Source organism: Rattus rattus, chromosome X (assembly GCF_011064425.1).
Source record: "Rattus rattus isolate New Zealand chromosome X, Rrattus_CSIRO_v1, whole genome shotgun sequence".
Taxonomy (NCBI): Eukaryota; Metazoa; Chordata; class Mammalia; order Rodentia; family Muridae; genus Rattus; species Rattus rattus.
Window position 1 is genome coordinate 65,323,756 of NC_046172.1, and position 18,538 is coordinate 65,342,293.

The following is an 18,538-nucleotide window of genomic DNA, read 5'->3' on the forward strand; positions in this document are numbered from 1 at the left end:
ATACATTCTGCAAGTCTTCCAGAATTCTCTTGGACACCAACGGTGATCCTAGAAAGAATACACAAGACCTAAAAGTGCTGCCCAATTGCTGTATGTGCTAAGGAAAACAGTGATGGTCAGAGATCTCCAACCTGGGGTTCATGAGGTTTATAATGATCCGAAGGAGAACACCAGGGCCTGAACTCCCCCAAATAATATGTGAACCCATACATATATTTGATCCTAGAAGCATCCTTCAAGATTTAAGGGCCATCTTAAGAGTTTTTACAGCCAGAAAGCATCTAGCATAAGAACTGGTGGCCACTATCATGCTGTATGAAAATGCTAACAACATCTTTAGATGATTGCTTGCTTACCACCAAAGACATGGGCCTTACTTATCTCTGATCCTCTGAAAGAGAACTTCAAGTTTGACAAGAAGTTACAAGGCATGGAAGACAAGGCCAGTCCTGGTAGCAATGCTCCACTCATTTCATTGTCCCCTAATGACACTGTCCTTAATGTCTTGCTCTGATTTTTTCTCTCAACTTTTAATTATTAGTTTTTAATTTTTTTCATGTGGACGCTTTGCCTGCATGTATGTGTGTACCTGACGGCCAAGGAGCTCTGAAGAGGGTGTCAGATCTCCTGGAGCTGGAGTTACAAATGGTTGTGAGACACCATGTGGGGATCTGGGAATCAAAGCCAGGTCCTCTGGAAGAGCAGCTATAGTAACAATTGCAGTACTTTGGTTTCTTTAAAAAACAGAAATATTATGAGTGAGTTTTTGTTTTAATCCCAGGTGTAGGATATGGGACTGCTTTGGATTGTCCTCAATAGCGGACTACGATTTGCCTGGTGCTCTAGCAAAGGCATGGTTTTGCTAGCTGCAGAGAGTTTCTGCAAGTGTTTGATGTTTGGAATCCTGGGAACTTTTCAGAGGGTATATAAATGCAAGGGCCGAGAGAGGCAGTCTGGTGCTTGGTTGCAGTTAGTTTGTAGTCCTGCTCAAAGAAGAAATAAAAGGAATGCAATTAGATTCAGGGATCTCCCCCCACATCCTTCTCTCTCTCCTATCTAGTGATGGGGGCAAAACCAGGGAGATAAAGGGTGGGAAAAAACCCACAAAGTAGCAAAGACAAGCAGCCATTGCTCTTAACTGCTAAGCCATCTCTCTGTCTCCTCTTGCTCTATTTTCAATTACAATAACTGGAGCAGAAACAAGTTTATAAAGAATAAATATTTGCTTGGCCCAGGGTTCTGAAGGCGAAGGAATTCATAGTCAAATAGCTGTGTCTGGAAGTCCTCCTCACTGGCAGGAACTGTAGGCAGAGTCCTAAGAGGCACAGAGCATCACAGGACAAGACAGAAGTCGTCTTCATATGGCATTAGTGCTTTGCCCTTAATATCTCCTTAGCCTTAATCACCTCCATGACACCACTGCCACCACCATACTCCCACCTCACTCTACCCCACCACTGCCAGATACCACAGTCAGATCAAGTTTCCAACTTTCATTTGTTAGTTTGAAAGACCCTGGCTCTATAGCCCAGGATGACCTCAAACTCTAAATCTGCCTGCCTCAATCCCCAGATTGCTGGAATGACAAGTATACACCAACTAGCTAGTGAGTCTTTAACTTCTTAACACCTCAAAGTGAGATTAAATTTTAACAGAAATGTTAGTAGAGGCATTCAAGCCATGAGGATTGTTAATGCTCCAAACCCAACAAGGTACCAAAGCACTATGCCAAGACACAAATAGTTCATTGGAGCCACATGGCAGGGGCTTCCCAAAGGAACTCAGTCAAAGAACACACACACACACACACACACACACACACACACACACACACACACACACCTGGAATTGCTCTTACCTCCAAGTCTGCAGTGCACACCAATTCCCCAGGAGCACAGAGAGAAACACACTAGGCTCAGGACTTGCAGTTGGGCCAGGGGTCACCCAGGCTCAGTCCAAGTAGTCTGAAGGGCAACCCCAGCCTCCTTCCTCAAAAGGTTGACTCTTGAGGACTGCTTTCCTCCTCTCCTAAACAGCTGGAGCTACTAAACCTTCCCCAGTGCTTCAGAAGCTCAGATCCATCAAGGAGGACCAGGGAAACAGGGAAAAGGGAAGCAGACAGGAGGAGCTGAACACCCACCACTAAGAAGATACTAGGAGTCCAGTGCATCATAGAGGGAGGGGACAGGAACGTGACTCAGAGAAGAAAGCAGTAGAGCTGATCTGCAGGGATGCATCGTGTCCTTCAGTTGCCCTGTCCCACCAGCCTAAAGCCCACCATGTCCCCCAGGTCTCTCTTCAAACTATATCCTATAGGTTTCCTCAGCTCCCCCCCCCACTCTGGCTATTATGTTCAGATCCCAGAGGTGCCTGAACTCTTCCCCCACATAACCCAGGCCAAGGCCTCTCAGTGGACATGAATGCCAGCCACATGTATATAGTACAAGGTGACTTTAAAAGCCCCATCTGGGCCCAGGTTGTTTACAGTACCTACTTTCTGTTTGTGTTCTTGGGTTTCCAGCACTGATAGACACAACTATAGGATCTGCTCATCAAACACTCACTACGCACAATAGCTCCCAGAGACCAGCTATTTTCTTCCTGACAGGCCTGGTTCCTCTAGTTTCAGTTCCATCTGGTGACCATACACACTCCTAGCATTTGAACACCTTTACATTAACTCAATTTGTACCAAGCATCCTCTGTAAGTACCTGGTATGATTGTCTCAAAACAGTTCAGGGCCCCAAGAAAGGCATCCTAAATCAAAATGTCCACATTTGCTTTTAGCCAAAAGGTGGAGAAGCCATCTAAATTACAATTTGCATCTGAAATGGTTGGTTTTCTCTGTCAATAGTTCTTAAGTTTTCATTCTCAGAAACCCTTGCACACTCAAAAATTACTTGAAAAACTGTGGTGGTGGTACATGCCTAATTTCCACTCTAAATACTAAAATGATACTCAGTAATATAAGTAAATTTAATAAAATGAGTATATTCTCAACAGTTCAATTGGGGGTGATGGTATTCTACATTTTTCATTCTTTGGTATCTGTCTTTTCTTTTATCAGGATGTGTGTGTGTGTGTGTGTGTGTGTGTGTATTAACATGTATAATAAAACATACATACCTACACACATATATCATACACACACACACACACACACACACACACATATTTTGGGAAAGGCACATGGGTGGCATAGGGCTACTTTTCAGGAGTCATTTCTCTCCTTCCATCTTGTTTTGAGGCAGAGTCTTTCTTGTTTCTATTGCACTGTGTGCTCCAGGCTAGCTAGCTCCCAGCTAATTCTATCTCTGCCTCCCATCTCAGCACAGAAGTACCAGATTACAAATGCACACCACCAAGATGAGCCTTTTACAAGACTTCTAGAGACGGAAGCCGAGTCCTTCGGTTTGCTGAGCATTCACCTTAACCCCCTGGGCCAGTTGCCTCCTTGGACCCACAACAGATGTTTTAATGTTTAATGTTTTTTAACATTTTGGTGATTGCTTTAGATGGCCCAGGCATGACCATTGGCGAGAAAGGGGGTTTGACGGGTAGGAGAGAGATAAAAGAGGGCAGGAGGTGAGAGGAACCAGAATGCATTGTGTCTATGTGAAATTGTCAAAGAAGTCGTTAATTTAAAAAAAATCTTTTCTCATTGGACATTTGATGGAATGTTCCTTGTGTGACTGAGCCATATGAGCTGTAGAACCTGAGACACCCATGGACATGCACCCTTTCCTCTTGCCAAGTCTCAGTTCTGCAGTGGTCTCAGTAGCAAACAGTTTCCACTTTAACCAAAACTCATAGCATTACAAAACTTCACAGAGACGGTATCTTCCATCATTTTTTTAAACTGAAAAATTACAGTGGCAGAATTGAATAGACATTCATATCTGCCCCTGAATTCAATCTCTTATTATCTGTTCTTTGGGATGAAATATAGAGGAACAATCCAGCCAGTTTCAGAGCTATGTGACTGGAAAAAGCAGGGCCTCACTGACCCCCAGAACTCCTTGACAGTACTTTGAGAATCAGTGATCTGGATGGTTAACAAGTCCCCAAGTGATTCTTATCAAGAGAATGGGGCATGAACACAGCATTAGTTCAGCACCATTTGTCTTGAGCTCAGCTGCAGCCTGTTCTGGATCAGAACTCTGGTCTCTGAGGATGAGCCTCCCTCACATTTCACAAAAGACAAAAGTCATCCAAAGGTAGTTTCCCATCAATCACATTGTGTGTGTGTGTGTGTGTGTGTGTGTGTGTGTGTGTGTGTGTGTGTGTGTGTGTGTGTGTGAATTTGGGGTTTTTTCTTTAATTAAAAAGTAATTTTATTGTGATAAAATATACATAGCAAAATCTGCCATTTTCACCATTTTAAAATACATCCACTATAACATTAATTATACTTTCAGTATTGTGCAACTGGCACCATGATACTTCCAGAAGCTATTCATCAGCCCAAGCAAAACCTCTGAAACCATTAAGCAATATCTCATTACCCCACTTCTTCAAGCCAGCCCCTGGTAACCCCTAATCTACTTTCTGTCTCTATGGATTTTTTCACTCTTCATATTTCATATAAATTGAATTTTACAATATGTAATCTTTCATGACTGGCTGCTTCTCTGTAGCACAATGTTCTGAATATACATCCATTTTTGTAGCACGTACCACCACCGCATTCCTTTTTATGGATGAATAGTATTCCTTTCTAAGAATGTACCACATTCTACAGGTTGCTAGGGATTTAGGTTAGTTTCTACCTTTTGCATATGGCAAATAATGCGGCTATAAATATCTATATACAAGTGTGTGTGGATGGTTTCATTCTCTTGGGTATATATCTCGTCATGGTCAGCGTCATGGAGAACAGCTTTGTTTGCAAGACTGCTCCATTTTGCATTTACGCCTACAATACAAGAGTTCCAGTTCTTTCTTTTATTTTCTTTCACCCTTAGGATTTTTTTAAAAACAAGATCTCACTATAGCCCAGGCTGGCCTTGAACTCACAGTCCTTGTGCCTCAACCTTGAGTGCTAGGATTACAGGCTTATCCAGCACACCCTACTGGCTTCTAAAATCTTTTATGGCCTAACCACCACTTGCTTCCCATCATTTTCACAGTCATACTAGTTAGGTGTGAACTAGTACCTTGTTAAGATATATTTAATTAGTACTAGTTTTAATTGACAAATTATAATTGCATATATTTATAGAATATAATGATAATTTGATATTCAAGTACATTGCCCAATGATTGACTAAGGCTAATTAACATATTAATTATCACACTTGTTTTGTAGTGAGACATATCATATAATGTTATTTTGATTGTTTTTAGGTCTATTAATTTATTTTATGTGCATCCATGTTTACTTGCATGTAATTAATATTCTTGAGGTTGGGAATATGGATCAGGTAGTAAAAACAATTGCCTGAAAGAGAATGTGGTCACATGAATCCAGGTGGAGGTGGTGGTTTGAGTGGTGGAGGGAGATGGAGAGGAAGACAAAGGGACGCTTAGCAAGTAGACACTAATGTTCTAATGAGTTTATACTATGCTGTCTTTATGCAGTCAGCCTTTACAGTGCTCTGAGAGTGAATCTGTATCTTGGCTATTGCTGCTAGTGCTAGAGTGAACTCAGAAGTGTGAGTGTCTTTGACTATTAATCTTACGTCCTTTGCTTTCTCTTGATTGGATAGATTTCTGATGGAGATTTCTGACTCTCTCTCTCTCTCTCTCTCTCTCTCTCTCTAGTCTCTCTCTGTGTGTGTGTGTGTGTGTGTGTGTGTGTCTTTGTGTTTGCCTGTGTCTCTCTGTCTGTGTGTTTGAGAAACGGCCTTGACAGATAGATAGCCTAGGCTGGTCTCAAATTCATACTCTTCCCACTGTAATTTCCTATGTGCTGGTATTACAGTTGTGGCACACCACACACAGCCAGTAATTCCATTTTAATTGTTGCTGTTATTATTTTGATACAGAGTCTCACTGTGTAGTCCTGGCTGGCCTGAAACTCAATATGTAGACCAAGCTGGTCTCAAGCTCCCAGAGATCTGCCTGCCTCTGTTTACCGAGTGCTAGAATTAAAGGTGTGGGCCACCACCTCTGTCTCTATTTTAAGGGTTCAGCACACTGCTTTCTCTAATAGCTATGCTAATGTGCATTCCCACCAGTAGTGTACCATGTGCAATGATTTGTTTTCTTCACATCCTCACCAGCACTTAGTCCGGTGTATGTGCATGTTCTTATGAGTGCGTGCACATACATCTGGAAGCCAGAGGTTGACTTTGGATGGCTTCCTCAGACACTCTCCATCTTTTTTTTTTTTTTTTTTTGGGACAGTGTTTCTCTCAAAAACTCTACTCACCAGTTAGGCTAGGGTGACTGGCAAAAGAGCCCCTATCTCTGTCTCTCCAGTGTTGGGATTACTAGTGGGGCAGCCTATTAGTTTTTTTTTAATGTGGGTGCTAGAGATACAAACTTAGTTTTTATGCTTGCACCGATATCTAAGTCATCTCACCCAACCCACCTCACTTGGTAGAGAGTCCAGGGGCCTAAGGGAGACTTACTCTTTTTCATTGCCATTGTACTGTCGCCAGATACACTGTGGTTTTTAGGTTAGTATTTGCATCCCCTGACAATTAGGGATGCTCAGCTCAGCGTTTTCTCATACCTTCTGGCATGTGGTCTTCTGAAATACACCTGTCCATCTGGTCAACCCTTTCCCCCTTTGTTTTGCTTCTTTTTGTTTAGCAGTGCCAGAAACGGAGCCCAAAGCCTTGTGCTATAATAGCCAATCATTTTATCCCTGAGCTATTCCCTCTCCCACTCTGCTCGTGTTCTGATTGAATTGTCTATTTTACTCCTATTGAGCTGTTTGCGTTGCTTACATGTTTTGCATATTAACCTTTTAGCACAAAAATTGTTTGCAAATGTTTTCTCTTACTCCGTATGGTACTATTCTTTCTTTCTTTTTGTTTCTCCTGTCCTTCTTTCATTGCTCCCCACTTTCTTTTCTTTTCTTTCATTCTTTTTTTTCAAAATGAAGTCTCAAGCAGCCCAAGTTGGCCTTGAACTAACTATATTTGAGGATGATCTTAAACCCTATTGAATTTTTTAATTTTGAGGGGACAAACCTCACCATGACATACTTGATCCAATTGCTGGGATAGCAGTCCTCCCCACTTCTTCTTCTCTTTTCCCTTTGGAACATGTGCTTTCTGGATCATAACCAAAGAACCCTTACCCAGTTCAATGTGAAATGTTTCTTCTATGTTTTCCTGTAGTAATTTTACAGTTTCAAGTCATATATTTAATTTTTTAGTACCTTTGAGTTGATTTTGCAGATAGTGTGAACAAAAGATCAGATTTCATTCTTTTGTATGTGCATATGCAGTTTCTCCAACACCATTTATTGAAGGGATTAGCCTTTCTCCAACATGTTTTCTTGGTGAGGTTTTTGAAAACAAATTAACCATCAATCCATGAATTTATGCCTGACCTTTCAAATCCTGTTCCAGTGGTCAGTGTGTCTTTATGCCAGTACCATGCTGTTTCCATTACAGTCGCCTTATAATAGATCTTGAAATCAAGGAGTGTTATGTCTCCAACTTTGTTCTTTTTGTCAAAATTGCTTTGGCTTCAGAGACTAGAGATATAGTTCAGTGGTACAGCATTTGCCTAGCATGAGCAAGGCACTGGGTTCCATCCCTAGTAGATCGATCTATCTATCTATCTATCTATCTATCTATCTATCTATCTATCTATTATCTACCTACCTATCCATCTATAATACCTACCTAACTGCCACCAATCTATCCTTGTCATTTAAATTCTTTTGTGGTTCCATACACATCTGAGAATTTCTTTTACTCTTAAAAAAAAGGCATTTTGTCCTAACACTTGGGAGGCAGAAGCAGGACAATCTCTGTGAGTTTGTGGCCAGCCTAGTCTACGTACATAGTAAGTTCCAGGGCGGGCAGGACTACACAGTGAGACCATAGCTCAAGAACAAAAAAAGTAGACGTGGAATTTTGGTAGGGGTTGTATTGCATATATAGATCTCTTTGAGTAATTGGGACAGTTCAACATATTCTTCCAATCCATGGGCATGTGATATATGTACACTTATTGGTATTTTCCTCATTTTTCATCAGTGATTTAAAAATGATCACACTGAAGTCCATTGCATTGCTGTTACTTGTAGAAATGTCTTCTGAGGTCTTTTTCTAGATTGCTATTAGTATATAGAAATGTTACTGGTTTTTATCTGGTTTTCAAAGACAAGGTTTCACTATGTAGCTCATGTTGGGCTCAAATTTGTGACCCTCCTACCTATGCCTCTGATGCTTAAATTGTAAGTGTGCGCCAACCTCACTCAGCTTTTGGTGCATTTTTAAGTGGGTTTGCCTTTTGTTATTTATATAGTCTTGGTTTCGAGACAAGGTCTCATTGTGTAGGCTGGCCTGGCCTTGAGCTCACAATTCTCTGGCCTCAACCTCCAGAGTAATAGGTGTAAATCTGTCTCCTACTCATGTAAATCCAGTATTAGATTGTAAGTGTTTTCTCCCATTCAGTTTCTCTCTCCCTTCCTCCCTCTCTCCCTCCCATTCTGTCTCCCTTTCTTCCTTTCCCTTCCTCTCTTTCCTATCATTCTCTTCCCTTTTTTTAAAGAATTATTTATTTATTTTATGAATGTGAGTACACTGTAGCTGTTTTCTGACACACATCAGATCCCATTACAGATGGTTGTGAGCCACCATGTGGTTGCTGAGATTTGAACTCAGAGCCTCTGGAAGAGCAGTCAGTGCTCTTAACCACCGAGCCATCTCTCCAGCCCCATTCTCTTCCTTTTCTTCCCATCCCCTATCAGATTTAAGGCTTTGCACTTATCAGCAAGCATTCTGTCACAGCGCTAAGTCCCCAATACCATCACTTTCTTCATAGTGCCATTTTTGGAGGTAAAGCTTGAAACAGAATCTCACAATGTAGCACAGGCTGTCCTCGAACTCATTATGAATGCCAAGATAGCCTGAGATTTGTGACAACCTTCATGTCATCCCTCAAGTGTTAGGTTTACAGGTGGGAGCCATAATACTTGGCCTTAACAGTGTTATATAGTGCACAAAGTTTTTAATTTTAAAGTAGTTCGGTTTATTTTTCTTCTCTTTATGGCTTGTATGTTTGGTATCCTATATAAGACACTGTAAGTTAACCCAAGGTCTTCTAACTTCATGGTTTTATATCTTATATTCAGGTCATTGATCATTTGGGGTATATTTTTGTATATAATGTGAGGTAGAGAAGCAACTTCCTTATTTTGTATTATTTATGTGTATATCCAGATATCTCTGCAGTATGTATTGAAAAACTTCTCCCGTTGATTAGTAGTGGCATCCTTATAGACAAGATGATGAGAACTCAGTTGTAGAGTGTTTGCCTAGCATGTCTAAAATTATTCACATGATCCCCAGCAACACACACAAAAATCAGTGGAACAGGGACTCGACTCTACTTCCTGCTCTTTTTGCAAGTAAAACACCCATATACATACCATACAAATAAATAAATCTTTAAAGAATTCAACGGACCAAAGATATATACACTTGAGAGTGTAAAAATAATTGTACACACAATCTTTGCCCCCATACATGATTGCCATAGATATCCTCCCTCTTAACACTAATATCATCTTCCTGTGCTGCTACACACACTTGTACTTTCCTTATGGTGTGTTCAACTTTTTCTCTAGTTGCAGTGATTTAAATAAGAATGACCTCCATAGGCTCATATATTTGACTGCTTAAAAACCTGGGAGCGACTCTGTTTGAAAAGGACTAGGAAGTATAATGTTGTTGGAAGAGGAGGTGTGGCCTTGTTGGAGGAAGTATTGCCACTGGAGGTTGGGGGGAGCGCTTCGAGGTTTCTAAAGCCCACGCCAGGACCAGTGGCTCTCTCTCTCTCTGCCTACAGTTCAGGATATAGCTCTCAGGTACTGCTCCAGTGACTGTATGCATGCTGCCCTGCTCCCCTCCGTGATGATAACGGACTAAGCCTCTGAAACTGTAAGCCAGCCCCAGTTAAATGTTTCCTTTTATCAATTGCCTTGGTTATGGTGTCTCTTCATAGCAAAAGAACAGCGACTAAGATATTGGTCATTGCAGACCTTACTAAATATTCCATCAAAGGATAAAAACACCAAGAAAACATTAAGAAACTTGACACTTCTAAATATAAAAAGTAACAAAATAAAAAGGTAAAAGAAACATGGTGAGACATATACCACAAAATAAAAAAGTTACTTTTAACATACAGAATACAGGACTCATGCTCATCTATAACAAAAGTCACTATGTTTCCAAAACAAAGCACAGAAACAATTTACCAAAGGAGATATGTAATTTATTTTAAAAATAAGCTTCAATCTCAAAAGCAATTAATAAAATATGAAAAATGAAGCAAAGTTTGCCCATAACATTAAAAATGTTTTGGTGTTCACTTTTTGGAACTTCTTTTTTCAAGAGACTTTGGTTGTATAGCTCAAGCTACTCTCGAACTCCTGATCCTCCTGTCTAATCTCCCAAGCATTAGGATGGCAGGTATGTGGTGCCATGTTAAGCTCAACCCTTTCTTTCCCACACGTTATTTATCTCAGTTATTTTGTCACAATGATAGGAAGTAGGCTAATGCAATTCCTGAAATCAATGAGATTATAAAGAACTAAGTAAGCAAAATCATATCCGGAAAGAATACAATACATATATTCATATATATTCATACGTATGCATATAAATACATATGCACACATATGCACATATACATATACATATACATATACATATACACTGGTTGAGTGACCACCTGCATGCTGCAATGCTCCCCACCACGATGATAATGGACTGTAAGCCAGCCCCCCCAACCCCCAGTGAAATGTTTCCTTTGGTAAGAGTTTATCTTAGGACTGCAGATATAACCCAGTGGTAGAGCATCATCTACTTAGCATGTAGGAAACCCTGAGTCCAAGCTCAAATACTGTGGAGGGAGGGGGAAGGGCTTAAAAATGATTATGTCTTTTAACCAGTGAATCTACATCGGAGAATGCAGAGATTCATAAAGACTCTTACTGAAACACTGTGCATGAAACCCCGCATTAACTTTCAATAGCAGAAAAATAGCTGCAAGTTATGGTATATCGCTATAACCAATTATCATGCTGTTTGTTTAGTTATTTAGTTTTAGAGTTAAGTATCACCGTTTTGTTAAGGGTTGTATTCATGTATATCCAAAGGTGTGCTTGTGTGTGGGCACACGGAGGTCAGAAACTAACCTTGAGCATCATTCCTTGCTTTATTATTTTATTTGTTTACATTTCAAATGTTATCCCCCTTCCTGGTTACCCCTCCACCAACCACCCATCCCATTCCCTTCTCCTGTCTCCCCTTGGCCCCTAAGAGGGTGCTCCACCACCTATCCACCCACTCCTGCTTTACTCCTCTAGCATCCCCCTACACTGGGGCATCTAGCCTCCACAGGACCAAGGGCCTCCCCTCCCATTGATGCCAGACAATGCCATCCTCTGTTACATATGCAGCTAGAGCCATGGGTCCCTCCATGTGTACTCTTTGGTTCGTGGTTTAGTCCCTGGGAGCTCTGGGTTACCCAGTTAGTTGATATTCTTCCTATGGGGTTGCGATCCCCTTCAGCTTCTTCGGCCCTTCCCTTAGCTCTTCCATCGGGGTCCCTGTGCTCAGTCCAGTGGTTGGCTGTGAGTATCTGCATCTGTATTGGTCGGTACTGGTAACCTCTCAGGGAGCAGCCATATCAGGCTCCTGTCAGCAAGTGCTTTTTGGCATCAGCAATAGTGTCTGGGTTTGTTGTCTGCAGATGGGATGGATCCCTAGGTGGGACAGTCTCTGCATGGCCTTTCTTCAGTCCCTGCTCCACTCTTTGTCCCTGCATTTCCTTTTAACAGGGATATTTTTCTGGGTTAAAATTTAAGCTGAATGGGTGACCTCATCCTTCAAATGGGGCCATCCCTAGCTACCCAGAGGTGGTCTCTACAGGTTCTATGTCCCCTTCAAGTGTATTTCCACTAAAGTCATCACCACTGGGTCCTGGCGACAAAACACTTGGCAAAAAAGAAGTGAATGGAACCCAGGTTGCTATCAGCTGACTTTAAGATGGAGGAGAGTGGTCTAGCTTGTCTCCCTGGGTCTGTCTACCTTTTGTTTGTTTGTTTTAATTGTAACAAAATCTCACTACATTTTTTGTCACCTGACAGTAACAATAAGAGCCACCAGAGTCGTATGAATAAATAAATGTTTCAAACTGTGTTAACAGCAGAAGAAACCTTAAAGGAAAACAAAACAAATGCCACTGTATTACCTTCTCAACCTCTGGCATCCTTGATCATTCCTAGTTGGAAACTCTTTGTAGCAGAGTACTAGTATCCCTTTGCAGCTCTCTCTGACTCCGTTGTTTGACTTCATTTTAGAGTGACTCTCTCCTGCATCATCTAGTACGAGGCTCATAGACCCATCAAAACCAACAATTTACCCCTCTGTCCACTCATTCACTGACTCAGAGAGCCATAGCTGAACGTGAGGTGTATTTTTGCAAATGTCTGAAGATGAGGTTGATTCTGTTCCAATTCCTTCTGGTCCTTCTAAGGTGGAAGTTACAAGGAGAAGCTGCCTTGTTTTGGGAGGAGAGGGAATCTCTAACTTGCCAATTAGGTTAGGCTGATTGGTCATGGAGCTCCAGGGATCCACCTGGTTTCACTTCCCTAGGACTGGGACTAAGTGTGCCCCACTGTCCCTGGCTTATTGTGTGGGTACTATATATTGCTTGCAATAATGAAAAAGAAGACAAGGACTAAGTAAATAGCTCAGTCAGCAAGGTACTGGCCTTGAAAGAAAGGAGATTTGAGTGTAGTCTCCAGATTCCATACAGAATAACCAGGTGTCTTGGCACAGGCTTTCCATCATAGCACTTAGGGAGGCAGAGGCAGGAGGATGATAGCAAGTCCCAGGCCAGCTATGGCCACATAGTGAGGCCCTGTCTCAAAAGAAAAAAATTAAAATGCTACTACAAAGCAATGTGTGGTGGCCTATGTCTAGAACACTGCACCAAAGAGGCTAGGCAAGAGGATTGCCATCTTTGAGGCTAGCTTGAACTACGTAGAGAGATCCTGTAGACCTGACCAGCATAGTATGACCTTGTCTAAAAAAATAGCAAAGTTTACAATGAGACCCATGAATATATTGCATGACACTGGATTATCCCAGGATAACTTAATGGGGCAGCAAAAGGAAATTGTGTTGCACTATAATTTTAATCATGCCCCTATACCATACTTGCAGACATGAGTAGGAAAGACTAGTGATAAACAGGACAAAGGTTAGAGGTTGTCAGCAATTATCTTCTGCATTTGTCTGCCTCCGTTTTCAAGTGCCTTTATGATTATTTAGACCCATGTAGACAAGCTAGGCTACCCACTTCCGTCTCAGTCAATTGATTAGTACCCATAGTCCCATCCACAGCCTGAATTCTCTCTTGCCTTGTAAAGTAACATATTTGTGCAGGAGGCTTGCCCTGTAGATCACTGCTGCCTCCACCACCATTTTATTTCACATGCTGCACTGAGACAACTACTGGCTTACGCGGGGGCTATTATTTGTGCATACAGTCTGCCATTCTTTAGAAGCCTGTGTGTGTGTGTGTGTGTGTGTGTGTGTGTGTGTGTGTGTGTGTGTGTGATTATATGCCATTCTGAGTTCTGTTCTTTGCTGCCTGCATGAGTTTTATTGACTCCCTTGTTCTTAATCTCTGCATGTATCCTGTTCTAGATGCCACTCTGGCTGTCTTTGGGCTGTGGGAATGGAACCTGGGGACCCCGCGTGTGCTAGACCAGTGTTTTGCCGCTCTGCCACAGTTGAAGCCCTCCACCTAGCTGTCTTCTTAATTAACAAACGTTTGAGACAGCTGTCTCTGTGTAGCCCTGGCTGTCCTGGAACTCACTCTGTAGACCAGGCTGGCCTTGAACTCAGAGAACTTCCTGCCTTTGCTGAGAAAGTGCTGGGATTAAAGGTATGTGCCATCGCTGCCCAGCATTTATTTGAAGTTAAAATTTGCATTTGTGTGGATCTATTTTGAGGTTCTCTCTTTTGTTTTACAGACCCAGCCAGTGATCTTTTGTGAATGTCTGTTATTTGTTGACACTAATTTGAGCTGAATATTTATTTCTTGTAACTGAATTTAAATCATTCGTTTTTAACAAATGTTTGTGTGTGTGTGTGTGTGTGTGTGTGTGTGTGTGTGTGTGTGTGTAATTATATGCCATACAGGATTGTGTGCAGGTTCCATCAGCAGCCAGAAGAGAGTAACTTGGAATTAAAGTTCAAAGGCAGTTGTATGCCACCCAACATGAGGACTGGGAACCAAACCCAGATCTCCTGTGAGAGCTCTTAACATTTGAGTCGTTTCTCCAGCCCACTCCGTTCAGTTTTGGGACTGAGTCTTGTTCTGTAGCCAAACTGGTCTTTCAATTCATGATTCTCCTGCTTCAGCCTACTCTCTACAGTGAATACAGGTCTCTCACAGAAGTGATCTTTATCAGGTAGAACCATGAATAATCAATTTGTTCAGAATACTTGACCATTTAGGCTTCTCAAATGGTGACTAATGGAGTTCATGAGGAAATATTAAACATTGGCAGAAAGATTACTTAAACCCAAGAGCTCAAGGCTAGCCTGGGCAATGTAATAAGACCTGTATGTCCAAAACAATGAGTTGTGACATGTGGAAACGTTTTACTCTTCCTACTGGCTTTTTTAGACACCTGTTTTGATCAAGGAAGGAAATGGGAGGAGAAAAGCAGCACAAACCCTGGGTATGCTCGCAGGGAACCTGAAGAGACCTTGCAAACACCCCAAAGGAGGGAGAATCTAATTTGTTTCAGATAAAAGATCAAAGGTAAAGGACTGTGAACAGCTTTCAGAGGTGGTAGTGCCAGGGAATATTTGTCTTGCTCAGCCACAAAGCTAGCCTTGCACTCTGAAATCTGCCTTAGTTACCATGACACTGTGTGTTAGAATTCTATTATTTTAAACCTATTTCCTCACCTGTAAAACAAGAAAAGCAAAAGGCAACAGAACATAATGCTTGTGATGTGCTTGCTATGTGAGAGCAGAGTCTGGGGCATGACATGAGGGGAGAACTGGGTGGGGGTGACTGTAGCATATTAAAATTGTTTTGTAGTTGAGTTCTTTCTAAATACATAAGCTATTTATGGTCATCACAGCACGTCTATAACACAAGAATAGTGCTGCATATCCTGATACTTAAAAAAAATTAGATTAATTACTATGTAGTTTCACCTGCATGAATGTATGTGCAGCACATGTGCCCACAGGGATCAGAAGACAATGTTGGATCACATGGAACTAGAGTTCCAGAGGACCGTGAACCACCATATGGGTGCTGGGAATGGAACCCCAGTCCTCAATAAGAGCAAGTGCTCTTAACTGCTGAGCCAACTCTGTAGCGAAATAGAGTTTTCTTAACATAGAGCCTGTATTTGTCCCTGTAACTACATCAACATATCTGAGGTACTTTGCTTCAGAAACTAGCCGGGCCTGAAGAAGGCTGAGTGACTCCATCCTGGGCACCCAGCACAGAGATGCACAAAGCTCACAGATCCTATCAGTTTAGCCCATGCTAAGCGTGGTGAAAGAAAAGCCTTTTAAACAAATTAAGTATCCCTCTGAAACTAAATCCTGAGGCTAGTGGGCTGGATGCCAAATTAAAGGCTTAGGGGATATGCTGGTGTCTCCCCCCTTCATGCTGTGTATTGTTTGCCGTTCACACCCCTGTCCCTTCATTCTGGTTCATGTACTCTCCTACTTCCCAAGAGCAGTGCTCATTTGAAATGTTAGTTCAGTAAAAATTACTCTGAAAATGCATCTAATATTGTCTTGATAGACTGGACAAAAGAACCACGTGGAATTAAATGTAGTAGACACATCCAAGTGAACTGCAATGGGAAAAGACATAGGTGTGGCAGGTGCCACGCTCCCTTCTCTCCTTTGTTTTCCTGCTTTGTAAAGGAAGAGGTTGGGCTACTACCCTTCCATCCAGCAGGCTTTGATTCTAAGAGGCCTCTTGCTGGGGGGGCGGGGGGGGTACAGTGTGGAGAAGGAAAGGGTAAAACCTGGAGGCCCACTCTTGGTTTCAGCTTAGCACATCCAGGAGCAAGAGGTGAGAAAAGAGGGTGGAAAATCTACAAATAGAATAAATTGTTTCCTTTGCTCAGTAGGATACACTGCAGGCAGCCCTACTTCTTCACTAAAGCCTTTGAAGCCCAGCCTCTCCCAGCTGTATTGTTGTAAACCACAGAGCTGGGGGATGAACTAACAAGACCTCTGGTGGATCTAAAGCACAGTTCCCGCCTCCTCTTCCTAAGTTTGGTTTTGTTTTCATTGAGATGTATTCAGCAGGCTCAACACAGGCTTTTACCTGCTTTCCTGTTGGCATGCCGATACAAGCATCTACAGAAAAAAAATCACTACTTCATTCTCTTAGTTTGCTTCGTGTTTGTTGCACGGTTGGACTATGAACCTACACCTCAAAGGAGGTACATGCTGTTAATATCAATGTAAACATTGCCTCCAGCTCACTATAAACTTTATCCACATAGGACCATTTATATGCAATTGCTTTAAGCTGTTTTTTTTTTTTCCAGTTGTGAACAACGGAATGGGAAGTTACCAATTATTTGCTTTAAAAGCTGGCTTTGGGAAGGCCCGTTTACATTTACCTCAATATTTTCTCACTCATTTCAGCCATGAAGCTAGGATCTAACAATCAGTCCCTTGGAAACATGTTTTTTCCATTTTCTGCAATGAGTTCCAGAGGCAGTGAGAACCACACAGCTCTGGGAGTGCCTCTGGGCAAAAGATAAAGGAGGTTACAGCTGCTGGAAGCAGTAATTAGAGCCAATTACAATGTGACTTATCTACTTTGTCATTAAAATGCCTGTCAGACCTCTCATTTTTCTAAACAAGAGGAAAAGAAAAGGTATAGCTTAGTGGGGGAGAGGGTTAGCCAAAGGGAAAGGATTTCTAATGCTGTTCACAAACTCACCCTGTAACCTTAGACAAACAGAGCCTTTTTGGCTTCACAATGCTTTGCTCACTGTTTAACTCTGAGAGTTGAAAGGAACTTGGGAAATCACGTGGTCCAGCCCCTTGCCTTCTGGCAAGCAATATAGCCCCGCCCCTTTCCAAATGAGAAGTGTAGGACCCAGAGACTTAACTAGAATATAACTAGACATAACTAGAATATATGGTGTATGTGTTTATGCATGAAAGAGGGAGAGTCAGTCAAGGGACACCACCACACCGAAATGAATCCTCTAGGTAAAGTAATGGGTAGGCTTTCCGAAGGATTGGCTTGATGCTGGCCATAGCTACACACACTTGTAACCCCTGCACCTGGAAGGCTGAGACAAGAGGATTGCTGTTTTGTGGTGAGCCAGGGGTATATACTGAGACCCTGTAACCAAAGATCAAAAGAGTCTTTATCCAAAGACCAAAAGTCTTTGGCTTGAGAAAAGCTTTCTACAGGAGAGCTAAGATGTCACTAACAGACACATCATTCTGAAAGAATAAACAGTGAGCTCTTACATGCGAAGTTGGAAATCCTGACATCTGGTCTCCTGGGCAGACAGGTAAAGGGAAGTAGCAGGTTTTTCTTACAAAAACCATTTAAGTCTCTTTCCTATACAACCCCTTAATGCTGGGTTCCCTTTGTCCTTCAAATTATCTGTAGTCTGGTCACTGAATACCAGGACTCATTATCTGTCTTGTAGTCTCCAATCTTTCTGCACATCGTATTCTAACCCTTTCAAATTACCCCACCCTAAATCTTCATCGTATTTACCCGCTACTTTGAACACATCACCTGCTTTACAAACCCTAGTTATCCGATGTATTAAATTACTCATTATCTCAAGACCTTTAATTTACCTGTGCGTCTTTCTCCATCCGTCCTGACCTTTGTTCCCTTTCTCTCAGTACTACACTTTCTCCTCACATCCCTGAAACAAGGCCCATCATCTCTCCATCTGATAAGCCATCTCTCCCATCGTTGTTGAAAGCCAACACCTATTTAATCAGGACTATAGGGGTAGAGCTGGGCACAACAGACCAGGTAAAGGTCTTAGTAGTCATCTGATCCCTCAAGATGACAACCAAACTCCTGCCCTCTCCTGGTTCCTCTGCCAGGAAAGGGTAGCAAGGCACACACTGTCCAGGAAAATGTAAAACATTGCCTTACTGTACAAATTGTGATGTACCTTGAAAATCAAGGTTGTGTTCCTACTCTTTCATTTTTGTGCTCTCTTCCTTGACAAAGGAATGTACGAACTGGTCAGTAAGAGTGATTCCCTTCACTGAGGACACTGGTGTCAGATAACTCCAGAGAGGAATATATATCCTGAGTGTATTTATGGCAGTGCATATGCGGAGGATG